Below are 25,252 nucleotides of genomic sequence, written 5' to 3' on the forward strand. Positions count from 1 at the left end.
CGGAGTGGATGAGCTTGGCGACCAACTCCGGCGGATGCAGCTGAACACTGAGGCCGGGTGGAAGAAGACCTTCGTCGGGACCCTCATCAGACGTCTGTTGGCAGCCTCGTCTGGTCCGGAGCCGGAAAGAAGTTCCCGCGCTCCGAAGCCAGAAAGCAAGGCCCTGCCGGAAAGCGAGATGCTGCAAACGGAGATGACAGCGCCACAGCGCAAGGCCCTGCAACCAGCGTTCCAGATCCCAGCGGAGACGGAGCAGATCGGCACCGGAGGGACCGCATCTGAAGCAGGTATGAAGAACGACCCTGCCCCGCCAGCAGAGGACCTGCTGATAGGCCCCGTCACGGCACCCCCTCTCCCTGGGACCTATAGACTCCAGCGCCTTACACCCTGGGATCAGGCCCCGGGTATGGAGCACTTCTTAAAGGCCCCGATCTCGCCGATCACCTTGACGGGCGAGGTCTATGCGGAGCTACGGCCGCCAGAGCGAGAGTAAACCTCGATGCCATAGATATGTAAATAGTTAACTGCTTGTTTCCCTGCTTTTTGCTGCTAATACCCGACTAGGGTTATTCTTAAAGGGATCCCTTCGTTTACCCGGGATCCCTATTGCTTTTTATTTTTGCTTTTATTTTTGCTTTTGTTCCACAATGTTACAAAGAACTGCTGGATCATGAACACTGCATGATTACAAACTCATTGTAAATAGTTTGCACCTTCTTAAAGGTGCCCTCTACTGGTTTTACAAAAGAAAGGACTCTTTGCGAAGAAACTGTTCCTGGAAACAGCACCGGAGTCCTTACTGCATACGGACTTGCAGCTTGAGAAGTTGCACTACCTCATAGAGACTTGGTCCCTTCTTAAAGGGGACGTTCATCGATAGCACTTAGAGAATGATGATACTTTGACAGAAGAAGCAATAATGCTGACATGTAGCAGTTATATGTAGTTAGCTAGTTAATTGTAAGGAATGTTTAATAATGTGTTAGAGAATGAGGACAGGAAGTGAACCCATACGGGGTTAGTCGATGAGTCCTCCTAGGAGCCATACAGAGATGGCTCGGTGATCCTGAACTGAGAGATGGATGATACGTTCTATACTGTGTATAGTAGCAGAAAGGCAGTAGGCCCGGGCGGAAAGGGGCGGACCTGCAACAGAACGAGAGGCAGTAGGCCTGGGGCAGATAGGCGGTCCTGCAGATGTAAGGATGGAAAATGAAGGAAAAGTTGATTAGCCTTATAGTGTTTTATAAGAAGGTCTTTAGTGGATTTAGCGAGTACGTCCTTAAAGGCAATGTTAAATTATTGTTCAAAAATTTGCACTTAGTAGAATACCCGGTTGGGTAAGAGAAGTTATTTATAGTATGTTATTTAAAATATTTAACCATGTTTGTAACGTTCAAGTGTCCTCACCTCCCATAAAGGGAAGCTCTGTTCAAACTTACTTATTGTTATTGCATTTCAAAATTGTATGTCTTTTTGCTGACATGTATTGTTGTTTTCTTCCCAGTCCAGGAGTACTGGATTTAACCGGGGGGGAGTGCAGTGCCCCAGAGTCCTGGTCGTTGCAGTTCTGATGCTCCGCCGCTAAGGGGGGCTATGGTACGTCTGATGGCACCGAAGGAGTTCACCTGACCAGGTATCACAGACACCAATGCACTTCACAGTTTGGCCTCCAGGGGGAGCTAAGGGCGCTATGTATTAGGCCACTCCTCACAGTCTGGTGAAACTGGGGGTTAGACAGGAAGTTAGGGAGAAGCTGACTGGGTTGGAGCCAGGCAACATCCTGTGGCAGAGGGTGTTGCAGGGGAAGATTCAGGGGGGTCCCTGTCAGGGGTGGGATCCTGACAGAGGCCTAGCGAACAGAGAGAACTTTACGGGACCGCACCTGCACGAGATAGCGGCGGTGCCCTAAGAAAGGACAAGAAGCGAGGTTTATTGTGCTGAGTGAGAAACGAGATCAACGCAACAAGGAGAAACACCAGTAGGAGTCGTGCTGTAAGACGAGGCAACATCCTACTGAGGCGCGTAGCCGGTGGCCGGAACGCCGAGGAAGTATTGAGCTCCAGGCCTTACTTCAAACCTACGGCAGGACAGTCAGTTATAGGCGGGCTGTCTCACTCAAATCACCTAAGAAGACATAGGGGGCAACAACTGGAGAGGGGCGACACTAGGGTCCCGGAAGAGCTCTGAGCCTACCCGTCATACGGGTGCGTCCTAGCCATATGATCTGGGGGACGAAGAAGAACATCATAATCGAGTTGTGAGGGAACTTCAGAAACAGACACAACAGTTGTGGGGACTACCCCGTAAGCACAGCAGGGGAGGACCACAACACACAAGCGCTAGAAGGTAGGCACAGATTTCCACCTGCAAAGGGAACTCTGGAGGTGCCATCGGACCGGCCAGACTTGCGCAGCCTGGTTAACAGTATTCCGGACTGAGGATCCTGAAGCCTTCAGTAAAGAGGTAAAGAGACTGCAACCTGGTGTCCTCGTTATTTACTGCGGCCTGCACCACATCATAACATCATCACTACACCCTCCACCTTCATTGTACGCCCCTCAGCAGGGTCACGGACCGGGTCCAGCCACCGTGACAACCCCAGAGCAGAGACTCAGAGGCCCGGTACCGGGTACCCCTCGGCCCTGCGGCAGTGGGGGCGCTACAATTGCAATTTAGGCTTGTGGATATGGAAGCTTTCTGCAACCTCATGGCGGCAGTGTTTTCCATCCTACTCCTGCTTTAGATTTCTTTTACTCCTCCTCCAGACTCTTCTGTTATCTTCAAGACTCCTCTCTCCTCCTCCAAATTACTTGTCCCCCTTTATATTACTCTGCCCTCCAGACTCCTCTGTACTTCTCCAGACTCCTCTGTCCTCCTCGTCCTGATCCCTTGTCCTCCATCTCCTCATCCAGACTCCTCCGGACTCCTCCTCCTCCTCCAGATTCCTTCTCCTCCTCATCCAACTCCAGGCACCTTTGTCCTCCTCATCCTCCACACTCATTTTTCCTCCTCCAGACTCCTATATCCTCTTCCTTCATGCTCCTGTCCTCCTCCTACTTCAGACTCCTCTGTCCTCCTCCTCTTCCTCCAGACTCCTTTGTCTTCCTCCAGACTCCTGTCCTCCTCCTCTTCCTCCAGACTCCTTTGTCCTCCTCCAGACTCCTCTGTCCTCCTCCTCCAGACTCCCCTGTCCTCCTCCTCCAGACTCCCCTGTACTCCTCCTCCAGACTCCTCTATCCTCTTCCTCCAGACTCCTCTGTCCTCCTCCTCCAAACACCTCTGGCCTCTTCCTCTAGAGTCTTCTATCCTCCTTCGCCAGTCTCCTACGTCTTACTCCTGCATCATGGCAGAGTTAGGCTCCTGTACAGATTAGATTGTTGTCCAATTCGATCAATATTCGTGGGTTTGGCTGACTTCAGTGGCTGGAATATATGGGTGCTGTGTGGGCACTTCTGTATATGTGTCCTGCACGGATAATGTATGAGTGGGGTTGGGTGTGACCGTGTACGGGGTTGTGTGGATATTATACGAGTGCTGTGAGAGTGTTGTTTGGATACCGGTGTTCTGTGCCTGTGTTGTATGGGTGCGTTGTGCATATTTTATGGGTGCACTGGTATCGCACAGTTGCTGTGTGGGTGCAGTATGAGAGGGCTTAGTTTTAGTTCAGCATTTGGGGTATGGACTTTTGCAGCTCGTTGTAGCTGACGCATCCATGGGAAGTCATTGTCGGATGCGGTAGATGCAGGATGTGCTTTGGTTTTGGTTTGGATTGTATTTTCTCCTTGTGGTGAGGTTCTCGCTCCCCTTCAGCGATGTGATTGATATGGGGTTAGTGGACTCGTGTTTCTACAGCTGCTCCTCTGCTCCATCCCTGCTAATAATTAATATGTTAAAAAACCTTCATGCATTATTTAAAAATGTAGAAAATCCAAACTTCCCCATAACTTCATGCAGAGCATCCCTGGGGGTAAGAGCACCGCATGGTGCCAAGTCCTGAGGACTCTTCCGAGAGCCCCTTCCTAAAGACAATGGTGCCGCAGGGCTCTGCACCCCTCCAGATCAAATCTACTTGTTAATCAGCTTTTTCATTAATTAGTGCACCCCATATTTCATAAACCTCATATTTAAATATCGCACCATATATGTCATGTATACTGCAGACCATATTTTCTACCAAACATGATAATTTATATGCTTCACCCACTACAATTGTATTTACAGTAATGTGGCAGAATTCTGGAAAAGCCAATACTCTGTGTGATGCCTGGGGCCCCTGGAGGCAGGACATCTCGAGGAACCCTCCCTGTGGTTTTATTGTAGCCCAGTGCCTTGTCCCTCCCTCGGGGATAACAATTATCACTCTAGGGTTTAATATTTACATGGACTGCATAGGGGGATTCTGAGTCGGGGGTCATTATTTATTCTGACACTCTGGCCACCAAAATCTACAGAATAAACATTAGTCCTTGCCTCTACTTTCTGGTTTAAACTGAAAAATAAACAAAAAGCGTAAAATCCGGCTAACAATAAGGGCTCATACTCACTTGTGAGAAACTCAGATGAGTCTCGCATGGCAATACCCGGCGCTGCACCGGGCTCTCAGGAGCGGCTCCATGTATTCCTATGAGGCCGCTCGCTCCGATCTGAGTGCCGGCAGCAGCGCCGGGTATTAACATGCGAGACTCATCCGAGTTTCTCTCAAGTGAGTATGAGCCCTCAGATAAAGAATGGCTGATATCCACCTGAGATCAGATCAAAGTCCCAGGAGAAGAGAAATAACTCAACATATTCAGCCCATATTATTATTATTATATATTTATATAGCACCATTAATTCCATGGTGCTGTACATGAGAAAGGGGTTACATACCGGGTTATAAATATCGTTTACAGTAAACAAGTTTACAGTGACAGACTGGTACAGAGGGGAGAGGACCCTGTCCTTGCGGACTTACATTCTATGGGATAGTGGGGAAGAGACAGAAGGTCAGAGGTGCAGCAGCTCTGGCGGTGGCGAGGCGGCAGAATGGTTATTGCAGGCTGTAGGCTTTCTTGAAGAGATGGGTTTTTCAGGTTCCGTCTGAAGGATCTGAGGGTGGTGGATAGTCGGACGTGTTGAGGCGTGGAATTCCAGAGGATGGGGGATATTCGGGAGAAATCTTGGAGGCGGTTGTGTGAGGAACGAATAAGTGTGGAGGAGAGTAGGAGGTCTTGGGAGGATCGGAGATTACGTGAGGGAAGATAGTGGGAGATTAGTACAGAGATATATGGAGGAGACAGGTTGTGGATGGCTTTGTAGATCAGTGTTAGTAGTTTGAACTGGATTCGTTGGGGAATTGGGAGCCAGTGGAGGGATTTGCAAAGGGGAGGAGCAGGGGAGTAGCGAGGAGAGAGGTGGATTAGCCGGGCAGCAGAGTTGAGGACAGACTGGAGTGGTGCAAGAGAGTTAGCGGGGAGGCCACAGAGGAGGGTGTTGCAGTAGTCAAGGCGGGAGATGATGAGGGCATGCACAAGAGTCTTAGTAGATTGTGGGGTGAGGAAGGGACGGATTCTGGCAATATTTTTGAGTTGGAAGCGACAGGAGGTGGCAAGGGTTTGAACGTGTGGTTTGAAGGACAAGGCAGAGTCGAGAGTTACCCCGAGGCAGCGGATTTCAGGTGCGGGAGAGAACGTGATGCCGTTTACCATAATAGATAGATCAGGTAGGGGGATACGTGAGATGGAGGAAAGATGATGAGTTCGGTTTTGTCTACATTGAGTTTTAGGAAGCGAGAGGTGAAGAAGGAGGATATGGCTGACAGACTATCCGGGATTCTGGACAGAAGAGAGGTGACATCTGAGCCAGAGACGTAGATCTGAGTGTTGTCCACATACAGGTGGTACTGGAAGCCATGGGACGTTGCCCTAGGCCAAGGGTATAGATGGAAAAAGAAAAAAGTAGGGGCCCTAGGACAGAGCCTTGAGGGACTCCAACAGAGAGAGGGCGGGATGAGGAGGTAGTGTTGGAGTGGGAAACGCTAAATGTGCGGTCAGAAAGGTATGAGGCAATCCAGGATAGGGCAAGGTCTTTGATGGCAAGGGAAGAAAGACTCTGTAGCAGTAGGCAGTGATCGACTGTGTCGAAAACAGGTCAAGAGGGAGGAAGATGGAGAACTGTCTGTTAGCTTTGGCTGTGAGTAAGTCATTAGTAATTTTGGTCACAGCAGTTTCGGTGGAGTGGTGGGGGTGGAAGCCAGATTGGAGGTTGTCAAGGAGAGAGTTAGATGAGAGGTGGGAGGAAAGTTGAGCATGGACATGCTGCTCAAGGAGTTTTGAAGCAAACGGGAGCAGTGATATGTGGCGGTAGCTGGGCATTGCAGTTGGGTCAAGGTTAGTTTTTTTGAGGATGGGTGTGATGGTGGCATGTTTGAAGGCAGAGGGGAAGGTACCAGAAGATAGCGATAGGTTGAAGAGATGGGTTAGGGCTGGAATGAGTATGTTAGTAAGGTTGGGGAGCAAGTGGGAGGGGATGGGGTCAAGTGCACAGGTGGTGAGGTGCGATTTGGAAAAGAGGCGAGTAAGCTCTCCTTCAGTGATGTTGGAGAGGGAAGTTATTAGGGAAGGGCAGAGGTCTGGTATATGGAGTGGTTGGGGTGGTGGAACAGTTAAGGTTTGCCTTGTTTGGTCGATCTTGTTTTTGAAGTAGGTGGCAGTCCTCAGAGGAGATGAGGGGAGTTGGAGGTGGCAGTGGTGGGTGGAGGAGGGAGTTAAATGTGCTGAACAGTTGTTTTGGGTTGTAGGATAGTGAAGATACAAGGTTAGTACAATAGGTCTGTTTAGCGGAGATGAGGGCTAATTTTAACTCAAATGTAGCTTGTTTGAAAGCAATGAAGTCGTCTGGCAAGCGTGTTTTCTAACAACGCCGCTCCGCAAGCCCATAAATCGATCTGCTCTATAAGCTTATTACTACTAGAAAAACAGGCCCAATGGACCTGACTGTGGAGGCCACAACCTCCCGGAGAACAGGTCACTCTTCCCTCTTTACATCTCACCAGACTCCCGATATCTCTCGGGACTGGAGCTATTTTTTCACACTTGGGACACATGGTTCATATTTCCACACAAACGTCGATGAAGAATAGAAAATAAATAAAAACATTCAGTGAAAAATCCGCCGAGCCAAGAGGTGGTTTTATTCCCATTCTCGGAGAAATGTGCAAGCGAAGCAAGAAGACGGGAGAAATCTCAGAACAGTCAGAAGAAAGGGAAAGCAAGCCGAGCGTGGAGCAGCAAAGAGCAAGAGGAGGTGAAAACAAAAACATTCCAAAAAGTGAGCCCTAAAGGAGGGTTCAGGCCGGAGCGGGAGGCTTCCTCGGGATCTGCGGGCCCCGGGGCTTGGAGAACTGCCAACTCCTAATGAAGATCATTACTCCAACAGCAGAGAAAATAATGGCCCGTCCTCTCAGGGCTCCTCTGGCCGTGAACCTGGGTGTTCCTGCCCAACAGAACATATTTAGTCTGGCTATTACAGGGATTGTTTGAAGAGAGAGATAGGAGGAATTCAGCTCCTTACCCACAGTCTGACCCCACCCCACATTCCTGGATCATCTCCAGCTTATTGCTTTTTCATTTTCCTGCAATTTTCTTGATTTTGCATGGCTCCCACTGACACGTGTCTTCTGCACATTTCTCACAAACTTCTGGGATGAAAAGTGAAAAGACAAATATCAGATTCTTATCAGGAACCCACAGGTCTTATGAAAAACTACTATCAATATGGGAAGAAGGCGACTAGAAAAAACAATAACCTGGAGCCAGAGGCATCCCCACTATTCTCAAAAATACAAATATGATAACCTCTCCGCAAAGGAAGGACCTCACTACAGGGTAACATAAAAACCAACAATATTCCTGGACAATGGCTGATAATCTGCCCTGAGACCTGGGTCACACAGTGTGTATGACAAAAAGAATGCCACCTACATGATGCAGCCTTCACTATACCGTCTCCTAACAGCTCTGCATACAGGGAGCTCCCTCTAGTGGTGGCTGCAGACAGGATCTCATCATGTATCTCTGTATACAGGGAGCTCCCCCTAGTGGTGGCTGCAGACAGGATCTTATCATGTATCTCTGTATACAGGGAGCTCCCCCTAGTGGTGGCTGCAGACAGGATCTTATCATGTATCTCTGTATACAGGGAGCTCCCCCTAGTGGTGGCTGCAGACAGGATCTTATCATGTATCTCTGTATACAGGGAGCTCCCCCTAGTGGTGGCTGCAGACAGGATCTTATCATGTATCTCTGTATACAGGGAGCTCCCCCTAGTGGTGGCTGCAGACAGGATCTTATCATGTATCTCTGTATACAGGGAGCTCGCCCTAGTGGTGGCTGCAGACTGGATCTTACCATGTATCTCTGTATACAGGGAGCTCCCATTAGTGGTGGCTGCAGACAGGATCTTATTATAGATCTCTGTATACAGGGAGCTCGCCCTAGTGGTGGCTGCAGACAGGATCTTATCATGTATCTCTGTATACAGGGAGCTCCCCCTAGTGGTGACTGCAGTCAGGATCTTATCATGTATCTCAGTATACAGGGAGCTCCCCCTAGTGGTGGCTGCAGACAGGATATTATCATGTATCTCTGTATACAGGGAGCTCCCCTAGTGGTGGCTGCAGACAGGATATTATCATGTATCTCTGTATACAGGGAGCTCCCCCTAGTGGTGGCTGCAGACTGGATCTTATCTTGTATCTCTGTATACAGGGAGCTCCCCCTAGTGGTGGCTGCAGACAGGATCCTCTCATGTCTCTCTGTATACAGGGAGCTCCCCCTAGTGGTGGCTGCAGACTGGATCTTATCTTGTATCTCTGTATACAGGGAGCTCCCCCTAGCGGTGGCTGCAGACAGGATCTTATCATGTATCTCTGTATACAGGGAGCTCCCCCTAGTGGTGACTGCAGACAGAATCATATCATGTATCTCTGTATACAGGGAGCTCCCCCTAGTGGTGGCTGAAGACAGGATCTTATCATGTATTTCTGTATACAGGGAGCTCCCCCTAGTGGTGGCTGCAGACAGGATCTCATCATGTATCTCTGTATACAGGGAGCTCCCCCTAGTGGTGGCTGCAGACAGGATCTTATCATGTATCTCTGTATACAGGGAGCTCCCCCTAGTGGTGGCTGCAGACAGGATCTTATCATGTATCTCTGTATACAGGGAGCTCGCCCTAGTGGTGGCTGCAGACTGGATCTTACCATGTATCTCTGTATACAGGGAGCTCCCATTAGTGGTGGCTGCAGACAGGATCTTATTATAGATCTCTGTATACAGGGAGCTCGCCCTAGTGGTGGCTGCAGACAGGATCTTATCATGTATCTCTGTATACAGGGAGCTCCCCCTAGTGGTGACTGCAGTCAGGATCTTATCATGTATCTCAGTATACAGGGAGCTCCCCCTAGTGGTGGCTGCAGACAGGATATTATCATGTATCTCTGTATACAGGGAGCTCCCCTAGTGGTGGCTGCAGACAGGATATTATCATGTATCTCTGTATACAGGGAGCTCCCCCTAGTGGTGGCTGCAGACTGGATCTTATCTTGTATCTCTGTATACAGGGAGCTCCCCCTAGTGGTGGCTGCAGACAGGATCCTCTCATGTCTCTCTGTATACAGGGAGCTCCCCCTAGTGGTGGCTGCAGACTGGATCTTATCTTGTATCTCTGTATACAGGGAGCTCCCCCTAGCGGTGGCTGCAGACAGGATCTTATCATGTATCTCTGTATACAGGGAGCTCCCCCTAGTGGTGACTGCAGACAGAATCATATCATGTATCTCTGTATACAGGGAGCTCCCCCTAGTGGTGGCTGAAGACAGGATCTTATCATGTATTTCTGTATACAGGGAGCTCCCCCTAGTGGTGGCTGCAGACAGGATCTTATCATGTATCTCTGTATACAGGGAGCTCCCCCTAGTGGTGGCTGTAGACAGGATATTATCATGTATCTCTGTATACAGGGAGCTCCCCTAGTGGTGGCTGCAGACAGGATATTATCATGTATCTCTGTATACAGGGAGCTCCCCCTAGTGGTGGCTGCAGACTGGATCTTATCTTGTATCTCTGTATACAGGGAGCTCCCCCTAGTGGTGGCTGCAGACAGGATCCTCTCATGTCTCTCTGTATACAGGGTGCTCCCCCTAGTGGTGGCTGTGTAGGGGACAGGGACCTGGTGAGCTGTGCAGACGGGTGGAACCATTGTTGCCGGGAGTCGGGGTTCCGGGGGACGGATTTGAGGGGTGCATGGGAAGCCAGGCTCATGTGACAGGAGGCAGAGTGACGCAGGGAGAGGAGAGGATAAAAAGCAAAACGCGTGAAAGCCGGGGCAGAGAAGCGCGGGAAATCTCTGAGGAGAGGAAACTGCAGCGCAGTTGTTGTGAGGGTGCAGGCCGCAGTGAGACTTGCTGGAAGCAGGGGGAAAACGTGCAACAGACACTGCGGGCAACTACCAGAGCCCCCAAAAAGAGGCGCATTCGTCGTCAGCGACCCCCCAGGCAGAGGGGTAGTGCTGACCAGCTCAGGGACAGTATTACCGCGCTCCCTGAGAGCACCTTGCCAGAGAGTGCTACGGACTCGCATGGTTTCGTCTCAGCTGTGACTGATACTGATTATTCTCCTAATCCTCCTCAAAAAGACTCTTCTCTGGACTGGGAGGCTGTTACCTCGGATCAACGTCCGCCTGCAGGAGGGAACGCAGCACCGCAAAAGACATTCTGGACTCAACTCTACGCCTGGGCCCGTCGCCAGAAGACACCTCCTTCCTCCGCCATCAGGACTACGGCGTTGTCGGAGCCTCACCGTCAGGACTACATCGCTGAACCAGCACTGATAAGTGACCGTTGTTGACTTTATCTTAGTAGGGAGTCACTAGTGAGGCGCTGCCGCGTTCTACGGGTGTAGTTCAGGGCGGTCATATAGTAATTAGGATTTACTGCGAGATTGTGTTCTTGTATATAAGTTCCCTGCGTGGAAAACGTTTGTCATCTTTTTGGTTGGAAGTTAAAAAGAAAGTTAAAAACGCTATTTGCTTTCTGGCTCCTATTTGTCCCTGCATCCTTCTTTACCTGCGGTCTCTACATTTGGCGTAGTCGGCAGGATGCAGGATCCAAAGAAGGAGCCAGAAGATACGGAGGATGGGGCTGGGCCTAGAGCTTCTCTCTCATTGGGGGCCATGTTAAACAATTTGCCCAAGTTTAATGGGAGCAACATGTTGTTGTGGAGCTGGACTGAAAGGATGAGGGGGCTGTTGAGAATGCATCCTATGACCCCAGCCCTGGAAGCAGAGGTGGCCATTATGGCCTTAGACGGAGAGGCTCGGGATTCAGTGATGTTGAGACCCCCCACAGAGCGGAATACTTTTACCGGGGTGTTACATGTGTTAGAGGGGACGCACGGGGATCCCACCGACATAGGCAATGAGGCCCGAACCCGGGAGCAAGAGAGGGGGGTGACGGTCCTGACAGGAGAGGCTCGGGTTATCCAGACCGCTGCACCAGGAGGGGGTGAGCCGTCGTGGGTTCAGGAGATGCGGCAGGAGCTCAAACAAATCCGAGAGGAACTGGCCGAAGTTAAAAAAAAAAATGCGAGAAGCCCAAGGGAGCTACCCCGGGGGCAAGGGTCTAGGAGTCCAGCTCGTGGCGCTCGTTCAGGATATTATCCGGTCCCCGGTGCTTGCTATGGTTGCGGGGAGGCAGGACATTTCGCACGGGAGTGCCCCCGGAGAGGGAGGGCCTCGTCACGGCGGGCGTTAAACTAGAGGACTCCGAGCTAAGGGGACGACGCTCGGAGTCAGAATCCCCGCGGATGGGTGGTGAAAGTCCTGAAAATTTGGTTGCCAGCTGCCCCCTGGTTTGGGCAGAGTTTGAAGGGCGGGCTGTACGTTGTCTGGTGGACACCGGTTCTCAAGTCACGACTATGCCCGAGGCCTATTTTAGAAAACACTTCCCTGTGTCAGTCAGACCCCAATGGGGCCCCGTAATCCGGTTGCAGGCCGCCAATCAGCTGCCCATCCCAGTGGAAGGGGTCACCTGGATGCAAATATCTTTATGTGGGAAAGACCTGGGCCGCCGGGGGGTTGTGTTGACGCGGGGGGATCCCAGCCCACAACATATCGTGACTTTGGGGATGAATGTATTGAAGGACTTTGGCAGTTTGCTGTTAGGGGAGACCACACAAGAGACAATCAATCAGTGGGGGACCAGTACACCTCAAGGCTCCGTGTTCAGACAGTTAGTGAGGGAAGTCCGTGTGCAAGAGACCTTTCAGGAGGGAGACATACTAGGGAAAGTAATCACCTCCCCGACAGCAGAAGTGACGTTTCCCCCAGGACAGACTGTTATATCCCTGCCCATCCGAGCTCGCATCCCTCTGGAAGGAGTGCAAGTGCAGGTTGAGCCCACCTTTACGTCCCCTTTGCCCACAGGACTGCTGGTGGCCCGATCTCTGGCTACTGTTAAAAATGGGGCCGTACCAGTGCGATGTGTGAATGTGGACGAACACGATGTCGTGCTACGGGTCCGAAGTGAGATGGCCAAAGTGTTACGACCGTTAGAAGTGATGCCTCCTCCAGATACTTTACAGTTAAAGGTGGATTCTCCTGATCCCTGGATGGTCAGTGTCCGGTCTACACAGGATCCTGAGCTGATAGCGTTCCGAAAAGGTCAAACTATTCTGGAACATATGCGAGCAGAATTACCGGGTCTGGATCCATCACAAGTCTCGCGAGTGCAGTGGCTCCTTGGACACTATGCTGAAGTGTTTGCGCAACATGAAGATGATTTTGGCTGTACCACGGCCATCGAACATGGAATTCCGACCGGAGATACAGTGCCCATCAGGGAGCGGTACAGACAGATTCCCCCGCAGATGTACCAGGAAGTAAAGACGTTGTTAGGCCAGATGCTACAAAAGGGAGTGATCCGCGAGAGTCAGAGCCCGTGGGCTGCCCCGATCGTGCTGGTGCGGAAAAAGGACGGCACGCTCCGGTTCTGTGTGGACTATCGTAAGCTAAATGCATGCACCATCCGAGACTCTTATCCACTTCCCCGTATCGAGGAGTCTCTCTCCGTGCTGGGTCGGGCCAAATATTTTTCCACCTTAGACCTAGCCAGCGGATACTGGCAGGTCCCGATGACAGAAGCAGATCGTCCTAAGACAGCGTTCATCCTTCCCATGGGACTATTTGAGTTCAATCGAATGCCGTTTGGGCTGGCCAACGCTCCAGGTACCTTCCAACGATTAATGGAGCGGTGTCTGGGGGATTTGAACTTCGAGGCCACTCTCATTTATCTGGATGACATCATCATCTACGCCCCAACATTCGAGGAACATCTGTGCCGACTGGAACAGGTACTAGACCGGTTGCTGAAATACGGGCTTAAGGTGAAGCCCCAGAAGTGTCACTTGTTCCGGGAACAGATCGAGTACCTGGGGCATGTGGTGTCCGCCGAAGGAGTCCGGCCATCGCAGGAGAAGATTGCTGCAATCCAGGAGTGGCCCACACCGGAGACCGCTAAGGATGTACGGGCGTTCTTGGGCCTCGCTGGGTACTACCGGCGCTTCGTGAAGAATTTTGCTCGCCGTTCTCATAATCTACAAGTCCTGCTGAAAGGAAGCTCCCCCAAGGAACGGGGAAAGAAGATACAATGGCAGGAGTCACAAGAAGCAGCGTTCCGGGACTTGAAGACAGCTCTCATGGAGCCGCCGGTGTTGGCTTATGCGGACTTTTCGCAACTGTTCATCCTACACACCGACGGCAGCTCTCAGGGATTGGGGGCTGTGTTGTCTCAGGTTCAGGATGGGCGGGAGAGAGTGATCGCCTATGCGAGTCGGTCTCTTCATGACTCTGAGCTGAACCCAGACAATTACAGTTCTTTCAAGGTGGAGCTGCTGGCCGTGGTGTGGGCTATGACGGAGCGGTTCGCTGAGTACCTGGCCGGTTCCGAGGTGCTGATACGCACGGATAACAACCCATTGGCACATCTGGAAAATGCAAAATTGGGTGCCCTAGAACAGCGCTGGGTAGCCCGGATGGCCAAGTACAGATACCGTATCCTTTACAAGCGAGGAGCGGAGAATGTTCATGCTGACGCATTATCTCGTCTGCGGAAGAATCCCCCAAGGACTAACCGAGATGAGGAGCTGGAGGGAGAAGAAATCCCCTACGCCATCGGGGGCGCTACTCGGAACAGACCGGGAACGGAACGGCTACAGGATTGTTGGTTCAGAGTCGGGACGAATGGATACGGCTGCAACAGGAAGACCAGGAACTAGCTCCATTGCGACAGTGGATAACGAATGGTCTATTGCCCGTGAGAAGCCCTGGACAAACTCTCCCGTCAGACCTGAACCTTCTTCTGCGGCAGTGGGAGCGCCTAACTCTTCAGGACGGGCTCTTATGCCACTTAACCATGGCTCAGGCAGATTCCGAGCCGACATGGCAGATGGTCTTACCAGGGCCCGTGGTGGCCGCAGTTGCTAAAGAAGCTCATGAGTCCGGGGCACACTTCGGAGTGAAGAGGACGTTTAAGTGGCTGCAAACTCGGTTCTATCATCCTCGGCTGCTTGCGGAAGTACAAACTGCCTGTAGACAATGTCGACAATGTGAGCTAACTAAGTCACCGGAGGAAAGGGCGCCTGTGCAGAGCATCACGACGTCTGCCCCTTTTGAAGTATTAATGATAGACTACATTACCATTGGAGCAGCGCATCAAGGCTACGAACACTGCCTCGTTATGGTAGATCATTTTTCAAAATTCGCGGTAGTCACCCCTACCCGTGATCAGACAGCTGAGTCGGCGGCGAGCGCTATCTGTAAGAACTTTATTCAAGTTTACGGCTGTCCGAGGCGAATACATTCGGATCAAGGCGCCTGTTTCTTGGGCAAAGTCATGGAAGAGCTGCATCGCCTCTACGGCATTGATAAGTCACGCACCACACCGTATCATCCCCAGGGAAATGGGGCTTGTGAGCGGTTTAACCGGACTTTGCTTCAAATGCTGCGTGCGCTAGAACAAGATCAGAAGGCCCGCTGGCCGGAGTATGTGTCAGACCTAGTGTGGGTCTACAACAATAGAGTTCATCAAGTCACAGGACGCACCCCGTATGAAGTGGTCTTTGGGCGCCCAGGAAAAGGCATGACAGATCTGGAACTGTCTTCGGAGGAAGAAGGCCCCCGAACAGGGATGGCTTCGTGGGTGCGTGATCATCGACATCGGCTGCAGACCTTACACCGACTGGTACACACTCGAATTCGGGAAGTGGAGCATCGGAGCACCCCTACAGCAAAACCCCCAGAGTTCCGGCCAGGTGATCGAGTACTCGTTCGAGAGCAAAGACCGCAAAACAAGTTAGACCATCGTTGGGAAAAAACACCCTATCGGGTGCTTCGCCGTATAGACCCGCATGGACCTGTATATGAAGTGCAGTCTGAGGCCCTCGGAAGTACAGGTACTCGCATTCTTCATCGCAACATGCTCCGGTTGTGTCGCTCTGTTGACTCGGACACCCCGGAATCCACAATCAGGGAAGAGCCACCTACGACTGAATCCCCCAACAACCATTGGTGGGATGAAGAAGATGATGAAGAAGAAGAACGGCGTCAAAATACTCCCCCTATCTCGACTACTACACTACCCCTGACCAGTCACTCTTCCGCTGACGACATTTCCCCAACACCCCCTATACAAGGACCCGAGCCACGACGTTCTGAACGTTCTACTGCCGGTAGACCCCCAACTCGCTACAGTCCTGACTTACACACTAGACAGACCCAAGTGTGGAACAATCCGTCAGGTGGGCGACCTGTCAGTGCGAAGGCCTCGCCCAGGGACTGGCGAGCATACAGGGTGGGGGAATGTAGGGGACAGGGACCTGGTGAGCTGTGCAGACGGGTGGAACCATTGTTGCCGGGAGTCGGGGTTCCGGGGGACGGATTTGAGGGGTGCATGGGAAGCCAGGCTCATGTGACAGGAGGCAGAGTGACGCAGGGAGAGGAGAGGATAAAAAGCAAAACGCGCGAAAGCAGGGGCAGAGAAGCGCGGGAAATCTCTGAGGAGAGGAAACTGCAGCGCAGTTGTTGTGAGGGTGCAGGCCGCAGTGAGACTTGCTGGAAGCAGGGGGAAAACGTGCAACAGACACTGCGGGCAACTACCAGAGCCCCCAAAAAGAGGCGCATTCGTCGTCAGCGACCCCCCAGGCAGAGGGGTAGTGCTGACCAGCTCAGGGACAGTATTACCGCGCTCCCTGAGAGCACCTTGCCAGAGAGTGCTACAGACTCACATGGTTTCGTCTCAGCTGTGACTGATACTGATTATTCTCCTAATCCTCCTCAAAAAGACTCTTCTCTGGACTGGGAGGCTGTTACCTTGGATCAACGTCCGCCTGCAGGAGGGAACGCAGCACCGCAAAAGACATTCTGGACTCGACTCTACGCCTGGGCCCGTCGCCAGAAGACACCTCCTTCCTCCGCCATCAGGACTACGGCGTTGTCGGAGCCTCACCGTCAGGACTACATCGCTGAACCAGCACTGATAAGTGACCGTTGTTGACTTTATCTTAGTAGGGGAGTCACTAGTGAGGCGCTGCCGCGTTCTACGGGTATAGTTCAGGGCGGTCATATAGTAATTAGGATTTACTGCGAGATTGTATTCTTGTATATAAGTTCCCTGCGTGGAAAACGTTTGTCATCTTTTTGGTTGGAAGTTAAAAAGAAAGTTAAAAACGCTATTTGCTTTCTGGCTCCTATTTGTCCCTGCATCCTTCTTTACCTGCGGTCTCTACAGCTGCAGACTGGATCTTATCATGTATCAGTGGTGACTGCAGATAGGATCTTATCATGTATCTCTGTATACAGGGAGCTCCCCCTAGTGGTGGCTGCAGACAGGATCTTATCATGTATCTCTGTATACAGGGAGCTCCCCCTAGTGGTGGCTGAAGACAGGATCTTATCATGTATCTCTGTATACAGGGAGCTCCCTCTAGTGGTGGCTGCAGACAGGATCTTATCATGTATCTCTGTATACAGGGAGATCCATCAAGTGGTGGCTGCAGACAGGATCTTATCATGTATCTCTGTATACAGGGAGCTCCCCTTAGTGGTGACTGCAGATAGGATCTTATCATGTATCTCTGTATACAGGGAGCTCCCCCTAGTGGTGACGGCAGACAGGATCCTATTTTGTATCTCTGTATACAGGGAGCTCCCCCTAGTGGTGACGGCAGACAGGATCCTATTATGTATCTCTGTATACAGGGACCTCCCCCTAGTAGTGGCTGCAGACAGGATCTTATCATGTATCTCTGTATACAGGGAGCTCTCCTTAGTGGTGACTGCAGACAGGATCCTATTATGTATCTCTGAATACAGGGAGCTCCCCCTAGTGGTGGCTGCAGACAGAATCTTATCATGTGTCTCTGTATATGCAGCGCCCCAGAGTTCTGGTCGTTGCAGTGCTGTGGCTTCGCCGCTAAGGGGAGCCATGGTACGTTCGATGGCACCGAAGGAGTTCCTCCAATCAGGTATCACAGACACCAATATGTTTCACAGCTGGGCCTCCGGGGGGAGCTAAGGGTGCTATTCATTAGGCCACTCCCCACCATAGTGGGTAAACTGGGGGTCAGGCAGGAAGTTAGTAGAGAACGCTGACGGGATTGAACGGAGCAACACCCTGTGGCAGGGGGTGTTGTGAAGGGAGAGACTGTAGGGTCTCTGCCAGGGGTGGGATCCTGGCAGAGGCTTGGCATTGAAAGAACGTAACGGGTCCGCGCAGGCTCCTGGAAGCGGCGGGACTCAAGAAAGGACTAGAAGCGAGATAGATTGTGCTGAGTGAGAAACGAGATCAAGCAGAAGGAGAATACCAGCAGGGGTTTTGTTGAAAGAGGCAGCACCCTGCTGAGGCGCAATACCGGTGGCCGGAACGCCGAGGGAGTGGATTAGAATACAGCTTCAAGCCATACTCCAAACAGCGGCAGGACAGTCGGTCTCAGGCGGGCTGTCTACCACATATCACCTATGAAGTCTTGGGGGGCAATTGCGGGAGAGGGGCGACTCTAGGGTCCCGGAAGAACTCCAGGCCTACCTGACAAACGGGTGCCATTCCAACCTGAATACAGGGAAGGGGTGGATTACAGAGGAACATCAAATCGAGTTGTGAGGGAACTTAAGAAACAGACACAACCGTTGTGGGGTTACTTTCCGTAAGCACAGCAGGGAAGGACTACAACACATAGCGCTAGAAGGAAGGCACAGATTTCCACCTGAGAGGAGAACTCTGGAGGTGCCATTGGACCGGCCGGACTTGCGTAGCCTGGTGAACCGTGTTCCGGACTGAGGACTCAGAGATCTCCAGTAAAGAGGTAAAGAGACTGCAACCTGGTGTCCTCGTTATTTACCGCGACTTACACCCCACAACCGCACCGCACCATTACTACCACCTATTACACCGGACGTCCCCCACTGACGGACAGGGCCACGGACCGGGTCTAGCCACCGTGACAACCCCAGGACTGAGACCCAGAGGCCCGGCTCCGGGTACCCCTCGGCCCTGCGGCGGTGTGGCGGCGCTCCAATAACTTGGCGTCACGAACAGGATCTACTTAAGCCTGAAGAATCAGGTCATGTGTGCCTAGAGACTGTGATTTACTGTGCTTGGACTGTACTTTATTGTAAGACTGTGCTGCGCCATTAGCCGCCAAAAGTTCCCGCCAAAAGGCGCCGCCATTGCTACACCCAAGGGGAAGGAGGGCGTGTTATGGGCGGAGACTCCCAGTGTGGCGCGAGAAATGGCTACCGCCCCCTGCACTTCTGGCTGCAGAGGAATGACCTGCCCCAAAGCAGAAGAGAAACACCCCTTGATATGCAACGGCGAGAGGCTGGTGACGGAGAAGCCCGACCTCAGAGAAATGGCGGAGTTAGGTGCATGCACTGCCAGCGACTATCAGGCAGCGATGATGAACGGCGAGTGCCTGAGCGAGGAAGAAGCAGTTCCGGCCTGCCCTTCTTCACCGGAGATGGACCGGAAGCCTGCGGACCCGACAGCGGAGTTACGTCCACCAATCCCGACCTCGGAGTTAGAGGAGGAGGAACCACAGCCAGCGGAGCCGAGTCCGAGCATCCCATTGGAGGAGCCCCGGTCCGGGCTGCAGCAGACTCCAGCGTCCTCGTTAACGGACCGGAGCGACACCGATGGAACCATATTAGGCGCAGGTATGGCCGACGTCCCTGCTCCCCTCCGCGAGCCCGCTTCCATGACCCACCTCTATCGCAGTAGGGAGCGACTTATCTCGGCGGGGCTAATGGTGCTATCCCCCGATGACCTGGGGAGGATGGTGCCACCGCTGTCGACTGGAGTGGGGGAGCCTGTGGATGTGAGCTTAGATGGAGTAGTTCTTCGGTGGGACACCCCCTGGTTTAGAGCAGATGGATCCCGGGAGAACGGGTCCACTCTTGCGGTGCTTACATGGGAACAATATAGACAGTGCTTGATTCTGCAGTGGAAAGGACGGAAAGGAGCTGAGTCGATGGGCCCATCGAAAGTACAACAACCCCCCCCGGCATGGGATGACAGAGACGTGACAAGGCGGGGCACTGTGTTGGCCTACCATGCAAGAAGAGGTTGGGGCCTCATACACGAGCCAGGATTGGATACTGACGTTTTTGTTGCGCACTGTAACGTGAGGGCTCCCTGCTGTGGCCAAAGTGGAGAACCATTGCAAAAGGGGGATTCAGTGACCTACAGTCGCCACCAGAACCCGCTTGGGTGGTATGCACGGAATGTTCGGCGGTGTATGTCTGGAGCCGCGACCCTTACCGCCTCGGACCTGGTCCCAGGAGCACCCGATCTTGTCACCATTGCAACGGTGCGCCTGGTTGTGGCCACCGAGTTGGCCAGTCGAGTTCATCTTCATGTTCGAACCGCGGACGCTGGCACCACGGTGGCTGGGGGGCAGGAGCCCGAGCCGCCTGAAGAAGAATAAACCTCGATACCATGAAAATGTAAATAGTTACTGTTTGTCTTTTATTCCTTTAAGTTGCTGCTAAACCCGCCCAGGGTTAATGGATCCCTTTGTTGACCCGGGATCCTCTTTGTTTGTTTTCCTTTTCTGAAGTTGTTGCACAAAAGTTACACAAACTGCAGAAATCATGGACTGTGCATGATTCGAACTTCCTTTGTAAATAGTTTGCACCTTCTTAAAGGTGCTCCCTACTGGTTTTAGCCAAAGACACTTTGCGAAGATATTTGCCCTATTGGTTTGAGCCAAAGACACTTTGTGAAGATACCTTTCCTACCGGTTCTAGTTAAAGACACTTTGCGAAGATACCATGCCGGAACCTTTGCATGGGCTGGTAGGCTGAGAAGACGAGCTACCTTAGAAAGACTTGGTCTCCTCTTAAAGGGGATGTGAGAAACTGAACTTGAGAGAGATACTGTTGCAGAACAGTAATGCCATAATGATGCTTTGAAAAGAAATGTAACTGTTTTACATGCTAAGTTAAATGTGTTCAATTTGTTTGAAATGTGAAATCTAAATAATGTTTTGCAGAAAGAAAAGATGCAGAGAGCCCTTAGGGGTAGATGTAGAGGTCTGCATAGTTGAAAGTAAGCGAAGTAATAATGAAGGTGAGGATAGAAGGTAAACCCCGCGTCCCCATTGAAAGTTACTTTGTTACTAAGGACAGAGAGTGAACCCGTAGGGGTTAGAGAGTGAGTCCTTAAAGGAGCCGAGTAGAGCTGGCTCAGAGTTCTTTAAACGAAAGGAATGTTATGTCTATACCATGTATAGTAGAGAAAGGCAGTAGGCCCTGGCTGAACGGGGCGGTCCTGTAAAAGAAAGGAGAGGCAGTAGGTCTGGTGCCATAGGGACAGGCGGTCCTGCAGGTTCAAAGTAGGAGAATGTGAAGTTACCTTGCCCTGTAATGTGATTATAGGAAGGCCTTTGGTAAACTAAGAGTGTATGTTTCTTAAAGGCAATGTTAATTTATTGTTCCAGAATTTGCACTAAGTAGAATACCCGGTTGGGTAACAGGAGTTATGCATAGCCTGTAATTTATAATGTTGACCATGTTTGTAACGTTAAAAGTGTCCTCACCTCCCATAAAGGGAAGCCTGTTCAAGTATACTTATTGTTTTGCACTCAACAAAATTGTATGTCTTTTTGCTAATCTGTATTGTTGTTTTTCTTCCCAGTCCCGGAGTACTGTGTTTAACCAGGGGGGAGTGCAGCGCCCCAGAGTTCTGGTCGTTGCAGTGCTGTGGCTTCGCCGCTAAGGGGAGCCATGGTACGTTCGATGGCACCGAAGGAGTTCCTCCAATCAGGTATCACAGACACCAATATGTTTCACAGCTGGGCCTCCGGGGGGAGCTAAGGGTGCTATTCATTAGGCCACTCCCCACCATAGTGGGTAAACTGGGGGTCAGGCAGGAAGTTAGTAGAGAACGCTGACGGGATTGAACGGAGCAACACCCTGTGGCAGGGGGTGTTGTGAAGGGAGAGACTGTAGGGTCTCTGCCAGGGGTGGGATCCTGGCAGAGGCTTGGCATTGAAAGAACGTAACGGGACCGTGCCTGCTCAGAATAGCGGCGGTGCCCTAAGAAAGGATTAGAAGCGAGATAGATTGTGCTGAGTGAGAAACGAGATCAAGCAGAAGGAGAATACCAGCAGGGGTTTTGTTGAAAGAGGCAGCACCCTGCTGAGGCGCAATACCGGTGGCCGGAACGCCGAGGGAGTGGATTAGAATACAGCTTCAAGCCATACTCCAAACAGCGGCAGGACAGTCGGTCTCAGGCGGGCTGTCTACCACATATCACCTATGAAGTCTTGGGGGGCAATTGCGGGAGAGGGGCGACTCTAGGGTCCCGGAAGAACTCCAGGCCTACCTGACAAACGGGTGCCATTCCAACCTGAATACAGGGAAGGGGTGGATTACAGAGGAACATCAAATCGAGTTGTGAGGGAACTTAAGAAACAGACACAACCGTTGTGGGGTTACTTTCCGTAAGCACAGCAGGGAAGGACTACAACACATAGCGCTAGAAGGAAGGCACAGATTTCCACCTGAGAGGAGAACTCTGGAGGTGCCATTGGACCGGCCGGACTTGCGTAGCCTGGTGAACCGTGTTCCGGACTGAGGACTCAGAGATCTCCAGTAAAGAGGTAAAGAGACTGCAACCTGGTGTCCTCGTTATTTACCGCGACTTACACCCCACAACCGCACCGCACCATTACTACCACCTATTACACCGGACGTCCCCCACTGACGGACAGGGCCACGGACCGGATCTAGCCACCGTGACAACCCCAGGACTGAGACCCAGAGGCCCGGCTCCGGGTACCCCTCGGCCCTGCGGCGGTGTGGGGGCGCTCCATATACAGTGAGCTCCCCCTAGTGGTGGCTGCAGACAGGATCTTATCATTTACCTCTGTATACAGGGAGCTCCCCCTAGTGGTGGCTGCAGACAGGATCTTATCATTTACCTCTGTATACAGGGAGCTCCCCCTAGTGGTGGCTGCAGACAGGATCTTATCATTTACCTCTGTATACAGGGAGCTCCCCCTAGTGGTGGCTGCAGACAGGATATTATCATGTGTCTCTGTATATAGGGAGCTCCCCTAGTGGTGGCTGTAGACAGGATATTATCATGTATCTCTGTATACAGGGAGCTCCCCTAGTGGTGGCTGCAGACAGGATATTATCATGTATCTCTGTATACAGGGAGCTCCCCCTAGTGGTGGCTGCAGACTGGATCTTATCTTGTATCTCTGTATACAGGGAGCTCCCCCTAGTGGTGGCTGCAGACAGGATCCTCTCATGTCTCTCTGTATACAGGGAGCTCCCCCTAGTGGTGGCTGCAGACTGGATCTTATCTTGTATCTCTGTATACAGGGAGCTCCCCCTAGCGGTGGCTGCAGACAGGATCTTATCATGTATCTCTGTATACAGGGAGCTCCCCCTAGTGGTGACTGCAGACAGAATCATATCATGTATCTCTGTATACAGGGAGCTCCCCCTAGTGGTGGCTGAAGACAGGATCTTATCATGTATTTCTGTATACAGGGAGCTCCCCCTAGTGGTGGCTGCAGACAGGATCTTATCATGTATCTCTGTATACAGGGAGCTCCCCCTAGTGGTGGCTGTAGACAGGATATTATCATGTATCTCTGTATACAGGGAGCTCCCCTAGTGGTGGCTGCAGACAGGATATTATCATGTATCTCTGTATACAGGGAGCTCCCCCTAGTGGTGGCTGCAGACAGGATCTTACCATGTATCTCTGTATACAGGGAGCTCCCCCTAGTGCTGGCTGCAGATAGGATCTTATCATGTACCTCTGTATACAGGGAGCTCCCCCTAGTGGTGGCTGCAGACAGGATCTTATCTTGTATCTCTGTATACAGGGAGCTCCCCCTAGTGGTGGCTGCAGACAGGATCCTCTCATGTCTCTCTGTATACAGGGAGCTCCCCCTAGTGGTGGCTGCAGACTGGATCTTATCTTGTATCTCTGTATACAGGGAGCTCCCCCTAGCGGTGGCTGCAGACAGGATCTTATCATGTATCTCTGTATACAGGGAGCTCCCCCTAGTGGTGACTGCAGACAGAATCATATCATGTATCTCTGTATACAGGGAGCTCCCCCTAGTGGTGGCTGAAGACAGGATCTTATCATGTATTTCTTTATACAGGGAGCTCCCCTGTTATGACCCCAATGGCGAGGGTCTCAGAGGAACGTGGAAGTCTGCAGAATACAAAAATCCAGCTCATAGGGCAGTGGTAACTGGGTTGACCATATATCTACTCCTAACGCCAACACTAGAAGTAGCCGGGGATCATTCCTACGTTGATTCTAGATGACACGCTCCAGCCGGAGAATCTAGCTACCCCTAGTAGAGGAAAACAAAAGACCTTTCTTGCCTCCAGAGAAGGGAACCCCAAAGCTGGATAGAAGCCCCCCACAAATAATAACGGTGAGGTAAGAGGAAATGACAAACACAGAAATGAACCAGGTTTAGCACAGAGAGGCCCGCTTACTGATAGCAGAATAAAGAAAGGTAACTTATATGGTCAACAAAAACCCTATCAAAATCCACACTGGAAATTCAAGAACCCCCGAACCGTCTAACGGTCCGGGGGGAGAACACCAGCCCCCCTAGAGCTTCCAGCAAAGGTCAGGATATAGATTTGGAACAAGCTGGACAAAAATACAAAACCAAAACAAATAGCAAAAAGCAAAAGGCAGACTTAGCTGATATAACTGGAACCAGGATCAGTAGACAAGAGCACAGCAGACTAGCTCTGATAACTATGTTGCCAGGCATTGAACTGAAGGTCTAGGGAGCTTATATAGCAACACCCCTAACTAACGACCCAGGTGCGGATAAAAGGAATGACAGAAAAACCAGAGTCAAAAAACTAGTAACCACTAGAGGGAGCAAAAAGCAAATTCACAACAGTACCCCCCCCTTAGTGAGGGGTCACCGAACCCTCACCACGACCACCAGGGCGATCAGGATGAACGGCATGAAAGGCACGAACTAAATCGGCCGCATGAACATCAGAGGCGACCACCCAGGAATTATCCTCCTGACCATAGCCCTTCCACTTGACCAGGTACTGAAGCCTCCGCCTGGAGAGGCGAGAATCCAAGATCTTCTCCACCACGTACTCCAACTCGCCCTCAACCAACACCGGAGCAGGAGGCTCAGCAGAAGGAACTACAGGCACAATGTACCGCCGCAACAAGGACCTATGAAATACATTGTGAATAGCAAACGACACAGGAAGATCCAGACGAAAAGATACAGGATTAAGGATTTCCAATATCTTGTAAGGCCCAATAAAACGAGGTTTAAATTTGGGAGAGGAGACCTTCATAGGAACAAAGCGGGACGAAAGCCATACCAAATCCCCAACGCGTAGTCGGGGACCCACACCGCGGCGGCGGTTGGCAAAGCGCTGAGCCCTCTCCTGTGACAACTTCAAGTTGTCCACCACATGATTCCAGATCCGCTGCAACCTATCTACCACAGAATCCACCCCAGGACAGTCAGAAGGCTCCACATGACCCGAAGAAAAGCGAGGATGGAAACCAGAGTTGCAGAAAAAAGGCGAAACCAAGGTGGCGGAACTAGCCCGATTATTAAGGGCAAACTCAGCCAACGGCAAGAATGTCACCCAATCGTCCTGATCAGCAGAGACAAAACACCTCAAATAA

Source organism: Ranitomeya variabilis, chromosome 6 (genome assembly GCF_051348905.1).
Source record: "Ranitomeya variabilis isolate aRanVar5 chromosome 6, aRanVar5.hap1, whole genome shotgun sequence".
Taxonomy (NCBI): domain Eukaryota; kingdom Metazoa; phylum Chordata; class Amphibia; order Anura; family Dendrobatidae; genus Ranitomeya; species Ranitomeya variabilis.